Source organism: Amblyomma maculatum, chromosome 4 (genome assembly GCF_055883805.1).
Source record: "Amblyomma maculatum isolate TAMU_Amacu chromosome 4, ASM5588380v1, whole genome shotgun sequence".
In the NCBI taxonomy this organism is placed as follows: domain Eukaryota; kingdom Metazoa; phylum Arthropoda; class Arachnida; order Ixodida; family Ixodidae; genus Amblyomma; species Amblyomma maculatum.
Window position 1 is genome coordinate 26,421,931 of NC_139347.1, and position 16,395 is coordinate 26,438,325.

General features: G+C 42.7%; 1 long non-coding RNA gene across 1 annotated transcript in view; it reads right to left on the reverse strand.

Annotated features, from left to right (window-relative positions):
* The window catches only part of LOC146190535 (uncharacterized), a 94,149-nt gene that overhangs the window by 51,035 nt on the left and 26,719 nt on the right, over positions 1-16,395 (reverse strand). The window contains exon 2 of the long non-coding RNA XR_014706325.1: positions 9,540-9,648. This is a non-coding gene — a long non-coding RNA (uncharacterized LOC146190535). The remainder of the gene's footprint in view (positions 1-9,539; positions 9,649-16,395) is intronic.

Genomic DNA, 16,395 nt, shown 5'->3' on the forward strand with positions numbered 1-16,395 from the left:
CCGTCCGCAGAATATTAAAGGACATCAGTTCATACTCCGTGAGAAGATATTGCATATACGCAGCAGTGTCTGAGTAAATGCAACGAGGCCGCATCAAATCTCTTAAAAGAATCGCTAGTATCCAATTTTTTTTACCTTTGTTGTTGTTCCTTTCCTCCCCAATGATATAGCCAAACGCCGCATGCTCTATGACCTGCAGTTATCTGATTCCTTGCATGGCTGAAAAAGTCAAACTAGCTTGCATGAGAAGTTACCTTGGAAGTGTTGTTACGTGCTAGAATCTCCATAAAAGCAAAAAACTACAAAACGAAATATTTTTAGCCTATCAGACAAAGCTGAATCCACACGACAACACAGCAACATTACTAGACGGGTTTTTGTTTTACATCCAGGCTCCCATATCCTACCATTTAGTCAACCCATTGATTAGTGAATGAGAGCTAAAGTGTCCGACTCCGCTTTATGAAGCCAGCTTCCTCTGTACGTGCATTTAAATAAAATAAAATAAAATAAAATAAAAGCTTATAGTACATTCGATGCACACAAATGCAAAGAGAATCCAGTAATCCTCTACGGTTAACGGCATTACAGGGACTAATGCGTTTCCTAGAATGTAAACCCCATTTAATGCCGTAGAAGAAAAAAATTATAGGAGGCACTGAGGAACGCGTAAAGATTGACACATTAGCGTGGCTGTTTTTTCGACACGTTCGGCTGCGGTTGAAGAGATTCCAGGCCATGGCAACAGCACACTTTCGGCAGAACGAGCTGTCACGTAATATTAGCCGATGTTTAACTGCGCTTAAACCAATTAAGACGTGGCACATCACGTCTTTTTTCTCGTCGCTTTTTCATTGAAAGACGTGCGCAGAATCTGGAATAGGCTTCGAGGTGGCGAAGAGTCAAGGACAATTGTTTTAGAAGGCCACACGTGGCCGAGGAGAAGCATCCTAGTAGTTTCAATAATTTTTATTGAACTGGCGACATTTAGGGTTTCCTGTCTCTTTCTCGCTCTCTCTCGCACTGGCAAATCGCTATGTGCCTTTAGTTAGCAAGCATCCCAGTAATTTCAATAATTTTTATGAACTGGCCACTGTTAACGTTTCCTGTCTCTCCCTCTCTCACTCTCTCTCTCTCTGACTGGAAATCGCTATGCACATTTAGTTGGCTTTTTGAGAAACGAAAGGCGCTGTATCTGCTTCACTTCTCGGTGGACTCCTACGTTTATAGAGTTCACGGCGCAAAATTGGATGAACATATGTTATCAGTTCGAATCCTTAGCAAACCTTGAATTGCAGATGAACGTCGAAGGAAAACGAAATGGTTAGATACCATCTTCGATGCTGCCCAAACAACTGTTGGGGCACACGTTTCATATGCAATCACGTGCATATTATTTGCCGACTTAGTAATGCAAGAGCGTCAAAGGCCCCGTTCACCGAAAATTCGTTGTTGACGGCCGCACGGCGGCGTTGGCATCGTGAGAAAAAAATCACGAACATAGCGCTGACAGACAGTAGCTGTCAGCTGAAAAGGCAGCGCACTGACTGGAGATAGGGTTGCATGACGTCATGTTTGGCAGGAACTGGCAACTCGGTCCTCATCTTTTATATGGGAGGGTGATTCATAATTAGCCTGCCAACTAGGACCCTTGCAATCATGTTAAGCCCGGGCCACGCAGACTCGTTCATACAGCATGGTTAAAGGGGGGTCTATGTGTAGGCTGGTAACCTGCGCTATCGCGTCATACCCTTATAAGCGCAGCTTATATAGTGCCCCCATAAATTTTTGTGACACGTTTCGAACATTTTCCTATTAAGTCTAGGGTACAGTGAAGCTGTATGCGCTACAACATAATATCGCTGTATTGATATCCACCGATGGCTGTGTATGCAAAGCGGCGCTTCCCAGAATATTTTTGTTTTTAAACGATAGTCTTACTTGCCTCATCTTAGCGTGAGCAGGAAGCACAGAAAGAGAGTGTGGACCGAAAAAAACAAACATTTAACGTAATTTCTGATCGAAACTGTGCCTCAACGTTCTTGGTGCAGCGTTAGGTGTGTCCTACCGCTTCATTTCTCTTTTAGCATTCTTCCGCTAGTCAAGTTGAATTCGAACCCGCGACATATGTGCCTCCAATTACATGCTAATAATTCTTTGTGCAGACTTCCACCGAAAAGTGCGACAGACACTAGGAATTTCCTTTGCCCAAACACCAAATGAACTAAAGGCTTTTTAGCACGTTTAATACTTAGCCAAACTCTGCTAATGCTAAACAATAATTTAAAACCATATAAAAAAGTATTTTCGCACGTCGTAATCGGTTTAAGCTTAAACCCCGGCTAATATTTTGTTTCTTAGCCACATGTTACGCATCTCCCTAATTCAGAAAGCGTGAACTGTTAAGACAACCCAGTAGTACACGGCCTGATCGCAAACTTCGCCAATACAGCAAAACTTGCAACTGTGCAAAAATCGCGGAATACTTTTCTAATACAAAAAAGGGGGTTAGAACATCGAGATAATTTTGTTTTTCGCACCGTGAACACAACTAACGAACAAAAAAGATATCGATGCATAAAAAAGAAATAAAAGAGTAGCAACAGAATCATAGCTCGCCCTAGAATTGACGGAGAGAAGAAGAAAATGGCCTGCGGCCGATATCACTTCTTGCTTCTCGGGGCAGAGTAAACGCCCCAGCATGAAAGACATGTCGTGGCAGAGCCGCGGAGCATCCGATGAGGCAAGTAATACGTACCGCGCAAAGAGCGCCCATCTTCTCAAGAGACGCACTACACCGTCTCTATGCGGAACTCCATTTGGACTCCATTTGCCCAGAGGTAGAGGGCGGCGGCAAGAAGAGCGGAAGGAGTGCCTCGAGCCCAGTGTAGGAGACGGGCTGCTGACAGACTTATCGACAACATATACAAATAGCAATCTGCAAAGCTGTATGCAAATTTAGAGCCTATGCTGTTGTGAAAGCGTTTACTCCTGTTCACATGTTCTGGAATAAGCAAGCTTTTTTGTTCAAATATGGGTGCACCCTTTTTCTCGGGGACTTCAATTGTGTATTTATTTATTCAACTTAAGGTGAACGTCGTTACAGGCGAATCCACACGGAAATATCTAATGCAGTAAAAATAGCTCAGTAACTGAGAAAGCATTTTCAGTTAAGAATTTACGCCAGTGAATGGCCACAGGGTGCTTCACCCCCAATGTGGGCATATTGTTAACGCCCACTAGGATTTCCTCAGAAAACTCAGCGAGCAGTACCGCGAAAGTAAAAAAGAAAAAATTCCTTATGCGCAAATTTGGCTTGTAGGGTTTAATGTCCCAAAACAACTCAGGCAATGAGGGGCAATAATACGAAGCCTTAGCAATATTCGCATCCAAACAAGAATGTCAGAACAACCATGATCAAAGACAAGCTACACACTGCAGCTTCGCAGTGAGCAATGAGGAAACTTTAATGAAAGGGCAAAAAGAAACGCAATAAAAATGAGCAGTGCAGCGGACAGCGTGACATTCTCAATGATAGCTGTCCTAGTTTATTATTCTTTATAATGCGTATTGTATATTATGCACTGTTCTCTACAGAGTTACACATTTACGCATATCTACGCGCGTTTACAGAGTTTATAACGCACATCAATGTTTCTTCTCCTGACGCTTGTACTTAGTTTTATATGATGCGTACTGTTTGTGTTTGTTCAGTGTTGTGTAGTAGTGTAAGTGTTATGCTATATTGAATTATATGTAGTCAGACCATGTGGTTTCTTGAAATGGTGAAAAGTAGTATCCGGAGCCGCTATACAGCACCAGCCTCTCCTTTACTGTTCATATAAATAAAAATAAAAAACTCAGTGATGTACAATCGTCAGCATGTTTGTCTATCGCGCTAAAACACCGCGCTGCCGCTCAAAGAAAGTGAGATTATTGAGCAACTGTCCGGTTGTATATCTAATGGCTAATTGTCTGTGTCGGAGCATGTCATCCGGGTTGCGCGGGGATCCGGGAGCCATCGACTTCTCCACAATTTGGCCTGCTCCTGTCGCCTTTTGTCCGAAACCCTGATTCGTAGAATGGTCGCTGAACGACACGCTGGAATGCGGGGACGACTTGCTAATGACGGCTACACAGACACCACTGTTCCGAGAATGGCGAGGGTTCTGAGAACGGGAAGAAAGGATCCGAAGTGGCAAGGAGGGCCGCAGATGGACGATGGGGCAGAGAGCAACGAGAAACGCTCTAGAGCCGGTCAACCCAGCCTCGTCTCCTGAGGGATGACTTCCTGAAAACACGAAGACGGCTCGCTAGTCCTGGCGGCGCGTATATTGAGCTCGCAATGCAAACCGTCCTCAGCGCTGCCTGCAGCTATGGCCATCATCTCCCACCTCAAGCACCGGACCACCGCAGTGGCGTCCAGACGCAGCCTCAAGAATATCGGGTGAACTGGGGCATACAGCTCTGATCTATTACTGGCCCAATTCGTGTGTGATTCCTGCTCCCCACCCCGAAAAGAGCCTTGGAACCGGAACATCACATAAACACAATGAGGGTGCTATAACAAATGCGCGTAGGCATACTATTTTTGCAGACAACTCCACGGTAGTACTTATTGAGCAGCAAAGCCAAGATTTCATTTTGTTTGCTCTGCCGCACATAGCTCCAGCGCTCCAGACAGGCGTGCTGGCGACTGTAAGCATAGACGTAGTACGGCATTCGCGTGTATTCTGGGCGTATACGAGGGCATAGGTCTATATCGTGAAACAGAAGTGGTTAGATTGCTCCTCTTTTAAGAGTGTGTAGAAAAGGGCTCAACTTGTATCCTGATATTGTACCTGTAGTTTGTTTTACTCGTTTGCAGTGCAAAAAAGCTGCGTCGTGTATTTTTTACCCTGTGCATAAATTATGCTTTTCAAAACAAACAGTAGCAGGCAATATGTTGATGGAAATCCTTCATTTCGCTGGGTTAAATGCCGTATATAGCACTAATTTTCAATGCACCTTTCGCATTCTCGTAACTGTTGTTACAAGTACCAAAACTATGCCGTGAATTACGCGTGGTTACAAAATAAAAGAAACGTTGTTCAATAATGTATACAAATTAAAAGTGAGAAGCACTAATTCTCATCGCTGCCCTCTTTTTAACGGTCTATTAGCATGTAACGGTAATAAAGCTTGCAACGAAATTTAACCCAGATACCATTTCTGCCTCCAGAATACAAGCTGGTTCCTATACAGCCTATGCCTTTGATAACCTTAAAAAAACCACGAAGACCAAATAATGGTGGCGTGTGCTACAGTACATCTCAATCGGGCTGAAATGCTGTCGGCATAAGCATACAGCGTGTCCCCGTCACCAGACAGAGATTATAAAACGCGTTTCTAAGATCTTTTCACTGATTGGGAAGCTATCAGATGCTCCATTATGCTTTAAAATCTCGTTTACATTCATTTCCCATAGGGCATGAATAATAGGCGCTGTTCTCATAGCGTGCATTGAAAATTTAATGTTCCAATAATATTAAAGCAGCGCAGTTGCCGCATAGTATATTCGGATCGCTAATCGCATCGTATTTGCCTTCAAGTTCGTTATCACATATCTGGCTTGCATAAGTCTTTATTCTTTCCAACTTCTTTATTATTTATCTTTATTCTTTCCATCTAGTGCAACGTTAGGCTACTGAAAACGGCAATGAACTATCCTAAAGTAACAAATTAGGCTGCGTAGAAGCCGCCAATCATATTTACGCAATTTTGTTTTAAACCCTGGCAAATAAAAGCCCTCCGTGACCGCGAAACACACGCGGTAATTGAAATGCAGGGGCACTGCAGATTGTTCTGAATATTAATGCCCGAAGAGACTCGGGACAAAAAGAAAATACACGCGAATGAAGAAAACCTGAACGGAGATTTCTTCATAGACTGAGCCTCCTGGTGGAATGTGGCATCCGCAGATTAAAAATAAAAAGGGGGGCGGGGGGGGTTCTGCGGCCACGTTTTCTTTTCTTTATCTGTGCAGCGTTGGAAGAGATAGATATGTCCCCGTGTCCACAGCAGCCATAAAGAAAGGGTTATGAAACATTGTGCCGCACGTTCCGGCTCAAACAACTAACAAGAAGTAATCTGGAAACTTTCTGTGTCCACAAAATGCAAAAATGGCGCGGAACACAATGCCACGTAGGAATTATTTGGAATAAGTGCAATAGAGATGAAACGAAATGCGAGCCGCACGGCGCCTACTCACTTCGCAATTCGCATTTTCCCCGCGATTTTGCCAGTGTATACCAAAAAAAAAGATGCTATAGAAGTTCAAGAATACATCATGGACGACTTTAGTGTGGTTTTAATACAACCCAAGCTCAAGAGCAGTGTCCAAATATTTACGAAGTGGAGCGTTCTTTTCACATTTCTTTGTGTCGCGATAATACGTGCGTGAGTCAATATAGATAAATCGACCTTCGGTATGCAATGAGCATTTCAATCCGCTCTGCTTTCTATTCGCTCTGCCTAAATAACTCCTCCATTGCAAGACATCATGAGGTAACGTCGTGAACCCCTTCCATATGTGCTACCTTCTTGCAAAAGAATATGTGAGTACGGTGTGCAGATGCCGTTTTACGTTACTTCTTTGTAGCCTTTGAAGACAATCTTTATCAATTGCTTAACACAGAAGAATTAAGTGCGAGTTAGCGCGTTTAGATATGTTGACGTATCTTTAGATTCTGACGAACCAGGATTTGCTGATGACATTGCCTTGCTAAGCAACCCGGGGGATGAACTGCAAATAATGATTCATGACCTAGACAGGAAAAGTAGAAAGGTAGGCTTGAAAATCAATATGCAGAAGACTAAGGTAATGTTCAACAGCCTCGGGAAGGAACAGCAGTTTGCATTAGGTAGCGAAATACTGGAAGTAGTAGGCGAATATGTCTACTTAGGACAGGTAGTAACCGCAGATCCGGACCACGAAAAGGAAATAAGAAGAAGAATACGATTGGGATGGAACACATTTGGCAAGCACTCGCAGAATATGACTAGCAGCTTACCGGTATCGCTCAAGAGGAAAGTATACAACAGTTGCATCTTGCCTGTACTCACCTATGGGGCTGAAACGTGGAGGCTAACCAAGAGAGTTCTACTTAAGTTGAGGGCTATGGAACGAAAAATGGTAGGGGTAACATTAAGAGATAGAAAGCGCGCAGAGTGGGTCAGAGAAATAACTCAAGTTACCGACATTCTAATAGAAATTAAGAAGAAGAAATGGACATGGGCAGGACATCTAGTGCGAAGAGAGGATAACCGATGGTCGCTGAGGGTAACAAACTGGATTCCAAGGGAAGGAAAGCGTAGCAGGGGGCGGCAGAAAGTTAGGTGGGCGGATGAGATTAAGAAGTTCGCAGGGGTCAAGTGGATGCAGCTAGCACAGAACCGGGTTAAGTGGAGAAATATGGGAGAGGCCTTCGCCCTGCAGTGGGTATAATCAGGCTGATGATGATGATGATGATGATGATGATGATGATGATGATGATGATGAACCAGGATTGAAAATCTAGTAGGCGTCACTGTTTGCACTGTTGGAAATGGCTATTTCTATTTTAGTCCTGCATCACGAACTTTCGGGCGCTGACTAGCTAGAAATCGTAGCATTCAGAAGCCGTTTCTCGTAGTCTCGCGTTAAATAAAGATTCCAGTCAACACCTAGAAAATCCAACCATTTTTCGGTGCCATTTAAACTTGTCAGAAAAGGCTATATTTTTATTATTTTATAATAAATTCACGTAAGAACTGTGTGAGCATTGCATAAAAAGCAATTCGAATCAGTTGGTTTCTGCGCTAAATGCGACGGGACATCCTCACCACATCATCGCACCCGTGAGAAAAATAAAAACGTGCCATAACAAAATCCAAGGTATAAATTCAGTTGAAGCGGGCAATTTCTAGAGGAATGCTAGCTGTTATTCCTTATATTTGGATAATTTCTAAAAACCTCAAAAATGCCCCAGGATGTGGTAACGCCAGAGTTTCGTTTTTCGCCCAGAAGAGTTTTGTAGTGACCCGTGCAAGCGGGAACAGACAAGATCAAGAAAGCTGATTTGGGGCAACAAGAAGAAATTAAATATAAATAAATAAATAAATACGACGAGAAGCACATTTGTTGTGTAAAGAAGTAGCTTATTCCCTTGCGCTAGTATGTCGTATTGCATACTGCACTTTAGCCAAGCGGGCACGTGTTAAAATAAGAGATAGCATGAGCATCAGTGTAAAATAGAAAACCAGCTTTTGGCCGCAAAAATGTGCAATGTATGGCGTACCAGTACGAATCAAACTTAGAAACTCCCCGCGTTCTTAACGGGACTTAAAAATTAATGAACAAGAGAAATGAGTGTGCTTCTCTTCTCCTGCCCCGCTTATCGGCCCTGTACATTTTTGAAATGTTTATGCGCCAACTCCGCCAGCAATGCACTCTAACATTGAAATTGTAGAGGCCTTGGAAATAAAACCACGCAGTTTCTTAGTCTTTATCAAGGTTAGTGCTCCTTCGGTGTTTTCGTCACCGAAGAAGAAATTACGCCTTTGATTCAATGATTAAAGAACGTTATCACGTAATTTTTTCTATCTGTGGCTTTTTATTTATGACGGTACAAATTTTCAGGATGTGTATCGCTTGGCCGCTGTTACCCATTCTGCGTAAGTAGCAGTAAGTAAGCTGTCGTTAATTAGCGCATTCAACTATGTGCTTTTGCGCGTTCTCTTGACGTTTAATTATGGCAGATTTTCGACCAGCAGCCAGTTTCAAGTGTCTAAAGGTGCAATAAATAAAACTGCAGCACGTTTCTTGTTTTGATTTTTTTTTTTTTTTTGCAGTCGGATCATATGTACAACAAAGCGAAACACATAAAATCTAAGACGCAAGGCTACAGAATCGCGGGCAAACAGAAAAACAATGTGTCAGCCTGAACGTTAATGAAATTCAATAAGAGTGATATACTCACTAGTTGCTATAACAAGGAATGCGCTTTCTAATTCATCTTGTGTCCGCAATCGTATACGCCTTTCTAGTTCATGGAGCCGAATTACTAGAGTGGTTTTCGGCGTTTTCAACAGTCAAAGCTGCTCCCTCAATGCTCGTGCCCACAGGAAGCCGCCTGGAAACGTTTCCTCCCTTCAAAGACTTCCTGGCATGCCTCTGATCTAGCATACATATTAACTGCCGTGGCCTTTAGTCCTTTCACAGCATCCGTTCTGTCGTCGTCTTTGCGTCGTTGTTGTCCATGCTGACATTTTTTCCGATGGTGTCACACTTTATATATAGTGGACGGCCCTACAGCGCGCGCATTGCATTCTTTAACATATCTTCATCCATCTCTGGGCATGCTTTATTCGGTATCTAAATTAGGCCTCGTTCTCACTGCCAACAAAACCAGCTTACAGACCTTCATACCTTTAAACAGCAGGCGACACACTATCAAGCCTGCTTACCTCAGATCTGCCCCCACTAAGTGCATACGCATGCGAAACCCTCATGTTCTCACCGCCATCGTCCTGTTTTCCTCCTCTGAAGAAGGCACCGGTGTACCGGACTTGGGAAGAAGTGTCTCGCACACTTCAATTCGTCTGTATAAACAGTGGCGTGGCACATTGCTGCCAGCAAAAGACAAGCATACCATCAAAGACTTCCCTAGTCGTCTGGTAAGTAGGATATTGGACAAGACTAGTTATGGATTTTGTGCTCGAATGTCTTTATTTTTTTCAAAGAGACAGGCTTTCAGATAAAATCTATATCTAGCATTTATCAATTGATATTAGGAAGAGGGTTAGAGCCCCCTTGGGTTCCCTTTTTTTTTTTTTTTCGTGTAACCAATCTACAAGCCTTCGTCTTCAGTTACAAACCTATGATTTAATGCGCACCTCTAGGATAAAAATAGACTGCTCATAATCTGTTTCCTCCCATTCTGCTGTGACCGATTTCGTGCTGTAATATTTCATGGCAGTGGCTTTTTGGAAACCTTGTAGATTTTTTTTTATGCAGATGCCCTAATAAGCCTACGTCTCAGTTTCAATTTATTATAACTTTGCTGCATTGTGCATGGTGAGAATATTACAGAAGGAAATTACTTAGACGGCAACATCCTCTCGGTAGATTTATGTAGAAATCAATTAAAGGTAGTTCGAAATTCCAGAAATATATGAGCAATAATAAAGGAGAGCAGACAGGGATAAGCAAAAATATTTGCGTTTACGCTGCATTCGTTCTGATCTATCAACATATTTTTTACTTATTATCCTTTCGTCGCTATTATTACCAGGATCAGGCATTTTCAATGCTCAAAACCGATCTTTTCGTATAGCTGAAACGGCCGCCATGAATTAAAAATTGTAAAACAATAAATTCAAGCAGATCAATACATTCATTTCGGATGGGAAAACAGCCTAAAAGGAAGAAGGACAAAGGAACAAGAAGCACACTGACGAACGCTGACTCGCAACTACATTGTAATTCAGAAAACAAAACGCATATATATATAGTATCCCAGGACCCATCTTTACAAGCGCCAGAATATACCTCAGAACGCATCATCATAGATGAAAGGCGCCCCCCCCCCCCCCCCAAACCGATATCAGGCCCCTCCACAAAAACACACACAAAAACCGAAAAACATTAAAAAAACATCTTTAATATCTTTAAAACCACACAATCACTTGAAGTGTTGTCAAGAAAGGCGCTTTATTTAGGAACTATCACAAACGTAAGCTGACTAACGCATTCTTCTTGCCTTTTACGAATGTGATATGCTTCCATAAACTCCCTTGTCATCTTATCGTTATGACAAAATAAAATACGCGTTTGCGCGACTAGTGGTCTGCACACTATGTCATTTGCTTTAGTGCAATCTTGGCAGTGCGTTTTTAGACGGGAATACGCTGATTTGGAGAAAATGCTCATAAACTACTGAATATGCATATGCACAAGGAGCACATCTTGATTTATGTTATACCGGACAATGAAAGAAGCTGTTTCTTGTCAAATTCTCGCACCGGTTCATTAGCATGCTGCAAATCCCCCCCCCCCCCCCCCCCTCCCTTCAACCTTTGCGACGCAGAATACACAACGTCCACGTCAAACCTTCCCGTGACCTTTTTCAGATTTTGAGCCGTTCGATGCACATACGGTATTAATGCAACTTTTTGTATTTGCTTTGTAATCTTGCACTTGAGAAGTGTTCACGTACTGCTCGTTATAACTTTTCGCAAGTTGCTGCAATCACTACTTTTCGAAAACCGGCGGCTTCTAACATTCGCACTTGTAAATGCACACTATCTGCTTTGCAGTGATGACACGAACTTGTCAGGCTTGAACGTATGTTGGTCATCATCATCATCATCATCATCATCATCAGCCTGACTATACCCACTGCAGGGCGAAGGCCTCTCCCATATTTCTCCACTTAACCCGGTTCTGTGCTAGCTGCATCCACTTGACCCCTGCGAACTTCTTAATCTCATCCGCCCACCTAACTTTCTGCCGCCCCCTGCTACGCTTTCCTTCCCTTGGAATCCAGTTTGTTACCCTAAGCGACCATCGGTTATCCTCTCTTCGCACTACATCTCCTGCCCATGTCCATTTCTTCTTCTTAATTTCCACTAGAATGTCGCTAACTTGAGTTATTTCTCTGACCCACTCTGCACGCTTTCGATCTCTTAATGTTACTCCTACCATTTTTCGTTACATAGCCCTCTGGGTTGCCCTCAACTTAAGTAGAACTCTCTTGATTAGCCTCCACGTTTCAGCCCCATAGGTGAGTACAGGCAAGATGCAACTGTTGTATACTTTCCTCTTGAGCGATACCGGTAAGCTGCTACTCATATTCTGCGAGTGCTTGCCAAATGTGCTCCATCCCAATCGTATTCTTCTTCTTATTTCCTTTTCGTGGTCCGGATCTGCGGTTACTACCTGTCCTAAGTAGACATATTCGCCTACTACTTCCAGTATTTCACTACCTAATGTAAACTGCTGTTCCTTCCCGAGGCTGTTGAACATTACCTTAGTCTTCTCCATATTGATTTTCAAGCCTACTTTTCTACTTTTCCTGTCTAGGTCATCAATCATTATTTGCAGTTCATCCCCCGAGTTGCTTACCAAGGCAATGTCATCAGCAAATCGCAGATTACTGAAGTATTCTCCATCTACTCTTATCCCAAACTGCTCCCATTCCAAGTCTCTGAATACTTCCTCTAAGCCAGCTGTGAATAGTACTGTCATTGCAATTCTATTCTTCACTAGTTTGTAATGCGCCGAGGCGAAATTTAGCACTGGTTTTCGATATCTTGGCGAATACATCCAGCAAACGTGTTCTTCATTAAATATCAACTTTAAACTTAAGAACTGGAGAGAACTTGCAACTGGTAACTCAAAAGTGAAAGACAATTCCTTGTCACATTCCTGGAACACCTTTAGAATGTCATTCATGAACTCTTAAATTTAAACTGTCTCTGTCTACCAACGCTAAAAAATTATCAACAAATTTTGACCTATGTATAACCATTCCTTCAACCTTCTTTTTGATTTCATTGTCTATCTCCAGCGCTCACTATTATTTTTCTTGCTCAGGTAGACAAGCATACCAAATACATACCAAGTACGCAGATGCTAGCCAAAATATTGGCTGGCATGTACGTTTGAGTCACGGGCGATGGCATTAGAAAACAAGACTGCACTAAAAAGCGCATCAAGGCCTACATTCAAATGTGCAACCGGGGTAATTTATCAAATCCCATCAACCTATGGCAAGGTATACATCGCCCAACTAACCAATGTGTGAATAATCGGGCTGCAGAGCATAAGCGTTCTCTGAGAAACAGTCCGAATTTACGTTTACTCTTCTGCTGCCAGTCGTGCGATTTCAAACCAAAGCGTGAAACAGAAATTAGGATTTTAAGCAGGAACAGGAACACGTTTGCCCGTGCGTTGCTCGGAGCCTCTTATATATAGAAAGACTAGGATCGGAATGCATCAGTGACATCTCAGTATCACTATTTAGTAGAGAAAGCCGTCTTTTGAATTTTATTTACATTAGGAAGGTATAAACTGGCATACATATGTTGTCGACGGTGTGGGAGCATTTGTTTTTGAAGAAGTTTCAATCTGGTGTTGTTTCGAAAACGTGAGCGCCTGTCCTGTGTGTCTATTTGTGTGTGTCTATTTATTATCGCTGTGAATCTTTCCTTTCCTTTTATGAGAATTAGGAAGAGCAACAGCGCTATCAGTCAGAGACAAGGTTTTATCATGGGGAACTTTGGACTGGTACCAAGCGAATACTTATTCGGGAGGAACACCTGGATTTGTATTTCAGTTCGACAGATTATTAGCGACTGAAATAATCAAAGCAACAAAATTAGGCCGAAAATAAGTCCACAAAGCAATTTGATTTGCAACAAACAAGATTTTGCATTAGGGAAACATCCCCAGAAGTTAGCAATTAAAGAAATGAGACTGAATGATGATAGCTAATTCTTTTTTTTTACCTGAAAGTGCATAATCAGTTCCAAAGAATAACAGCTTTGTGATGTGCAGACAAGGTTTAGCCATTATAAAGACATTACCTAAGGTTTGCAGCTTGACATACCTAGTGCCAGGTTATGTAAACCATCTAGCCAGGCTGAGATATACAGGTTATCTCAGTTATATTATGTCCAAAGTTAATTTTTTTATTCGTGTCTACAATTAACACATGCACCCATAGTAAAACCAACTTCGTGGAACGTTTATATATATCCTGTTTATAAATGGGGACAGAGGATGAAAAACAAAGGGCGAAGTTGGAGGCACATGCATAAGTATTTTTTTTACAAGCCGTGCTTCATAGAAAAGCTCTCGCGGTTTAAAAACATTCATGCACACACAAAAAAGCGCAATGTGTTCATCGGAGTTCGTCAGTGGATATTTCGGAGAAAACCAGTAGTGAAGCCGAAGATGGTTTGGTTTGAGGAGGGAGGGGGGGTAACGTCTCAAAGCTACTCAGGCTATGAGAGACGCCGTAGTGGAGGACTTCGGATATTTCGACCACCTGAGGTTCATTAACGTGCATTGACATCGCACAGCACACAGGCGCCTTGCTTTTGGCCTCCATCGAAAAGCGGCCGCCGTGGCCGGGATTCGATCCTGTCTTCTCGGGCACAGTAGTCGATCGCTCTAACCACTGCCCCACCTCGGCGGGGCCAAAGCTGAAGAGACAAATCCGAAGCGTCAGCCGCTCTGAAACGAGGTCGCGTAAATGCTTCGAAAGCCTTGTTTTCGATTCCAGCGTGGCGCCCTGATCTCGATGCTTAACAACGGGAAACAAGCGTGAGATGACGGATAGATTGGCGCCGGGTTTATTGGTCTGGGCCGATTGTTACACAAGGCCCTCTGTTGTACATCCCCATTGCATCTTCCCCGCCCCCTCCCCCCTTTCCCCCCAAAAAAGAAAAAAGATATTCTCGGCACGAGGGCGCCACCAATTCACAGCAAGCCATAGCAATTCTTGGAGTCGCTTCGATAAGCTTGACCAAAACGACCATACTCGGGAAGCTTTCGGCAGATAAATGAAAAACGATACGAGGCTGCTATAAAGAGGCACACACAGCGTTCACAACATGCAGAATTTGCACTGCTTTGCTCACTTTGAGATTCACAACAACGGTACAGTATCTGCCAAAATCAATAGGTTGTGGTGACTTACCTGACGCAATCGAGTTTCTCCTGCACACTTGCCAGCTTTAAATCTCAGAAATGTACGCTTGCACACAAAAGCGCTCAATAAATGCGCCGTGGCTACCAAACGACAAAAGACATCTTGGTTTCCAACTAATAATTGAGAATTGCTTCGTTTATGTAAACTCCAAGGTTTATGAAATCCTAGATAATCTAACGTAATCTAGATAATATTAACTGAGCTGGTATTTCATTCTTGTAACGGAAAATGTTTCTTCTAAAGAGGGGCCCTGCGTTCAAAAGTGCGTAATACCCTAGATCGGGCCTATTTAGAGAAGTTTCAATCACTATCGCATTGACCTATTAGACCTAATCATTGTTCTGTTCATTCGAAACAAAAGAGCAGCAGCTGTAACCATTTGCGATCAGAAATTGCCTGCACATTGAATGTTTGCTTATATTACCTAGAACATATTGGCCAGTATATTTTAGGCACTGTAGTTTGCTATTTGTCTGCAGCCATGAAATGTAGTTTTGTATCACTCTTTATTGAGTACACGCAACACATAAATTGACGGACACAGCCAATGATGTAACCACCCAAATAGAAAGAGAATTTTGTCGCCAGGATTTACTGCAATAAATGCCCGTGAGTACAGAGAAAAAATACCTCTTTGCTGGCTGAGATTGTTGCATTTAGTCAGCAGCAACGTTGTCACCAATATCGTCAGTTGCGCGCCCCGGATTCATAATAATAGGAACGTTGCTCTCCAAATTTACTGGTGTTCGTGTTAACAGGCGATAGTTTTCATATTATTTGGGTGTTATTACGATTTCTCCTAACGACCCTCTTCTTTATCTGTCATTATTAAGGCAATACGGCTGAAGTCTTCAGTTATAATGTCTACGACACGCCCACGACGCATTATGTTTTGTCAGCTGTTAGTTTTCTTCGATATTTTATTGCCAAAAGAGTTAAGCGGGGCAACTGTGAGAAATTTATAGGACCTGTGTTTTTTTTAAACGTAAAGCCTGACACCAAAAATAGCAAGAAAAAGCCTTCGGCTTACTTTCCTATGTTTTATTGTACTTCAGAACAACCATGTGCCATTCTGAGGCTACCTTCAGAGAGAAACCTTGGTTTAAAATAACAACACACAGCGGTCACTAAACGCAAGTAATGTGGAAAATACGCACTAGCTGGCATGCTCTAATCAGTGCTTACATACATAGGTGTCCAGTACGGGATGCCAGCGCGATGTGTTGCAGCCCATAAGGAAGCCTATTATCAGCAGCAGCCTGATTATACCCACTGCAGGGCGAAGGCCTCTCCCATATTTCTCCACTTAACCCGGTTAATTATAATCAACATTAAAGTGTCATGTACTGGGTGCAGGCGCAGAGCAAGCGAAGAATAGGGAATAACATGTTAAGAACACATATTTCGTTCACGTAAACTAAGAGCAAAAAATCACGTATTAGAAAACAACATGGGCACGAATTCGCAAACGTGTTCATTGCACATACCATTAGTTCTCCATTAGTTCGTGACAAGCGTATTGGCCATGGCTGCTCAGCGGGCGCGAATGCCAAAACTGGCGTTCTGAGAGTCACTCGATCGAACGTTTTTTTAGAAACTCCGAGGCTAGCCGGTGTTGATATTGGGAGCACAAAAAATAAAAACTTCAGCCAAGTTC